This window comes from Octopus bimaculoides, chromosome 1 (assembly GCF_001194135.2).
Source record: "Octopus bimaculoides isolate UCB-OBI-ISO-001 chromosome 1, ASM119413v2, whole genome shotgun sequence".
Classification (NCBI taxonomy): Eukaryota; Metazoa; Mollusca; class Cephalopoda; order Octopoda; family Octopodidae; genus Octopus; species Octopus bimaculoides.
The window spans coordinates 153,178,897-153,179,544 of NC_068981.1; positions in this window are offsets into that span (position 1 = coordinate 153,178,897).

Consider the following 648-nt stretch of genomic DNA (forward strand, 5'->3'; position numbering starts at 1 on the left):
ATACACATATATATAGTGAGAGAGAGATGGGGGAAAGGAAAGAACAAAATATAATAGAAAGAAAAATGAAGGAAGGGAAAGACTCGTAGAAAGAGAGAGAGAGAGAGAGAGCGAAGGAGAGAAAGAGAAAAAGAAAGTATTTTATGATACAAAGATCAAACCTTGTTCTGGTCACATAATAAATCAAGGGACACAAATTGAAATACGAACCAGACGACATTTTCAAAATGATTAGATCCGGACATATCTTTTCCTTGTGTAGAACGAAGCGTCAATTAAGTGATTTTGATTATAGAGAACAGCTTAACTCCGTTATGGCAAGCAACTGTCATTAAAACTGTCGCTCTATTGATCTTCATTCGGGAACCTCCTTTCTGTAATGATACCAATTGCTTAACACTCCAACTTGTAATTTTAGTATCTGTTAGTCTTTATTTGAAGACCTTCGAACTGGAATATACATTAGTTACTGACGTAGGGTGGAAGAAATCGCTGAGAGTTAAGGTTGAGTTGTTGCTGTCTGTCATGTTATATATATATATATATATATATATATATATAATATTTATAGATAGATATAGATAAATAGATATATATATATATATATATATATAAGTATGTATATGTATGTATGTGTATATTATCTAT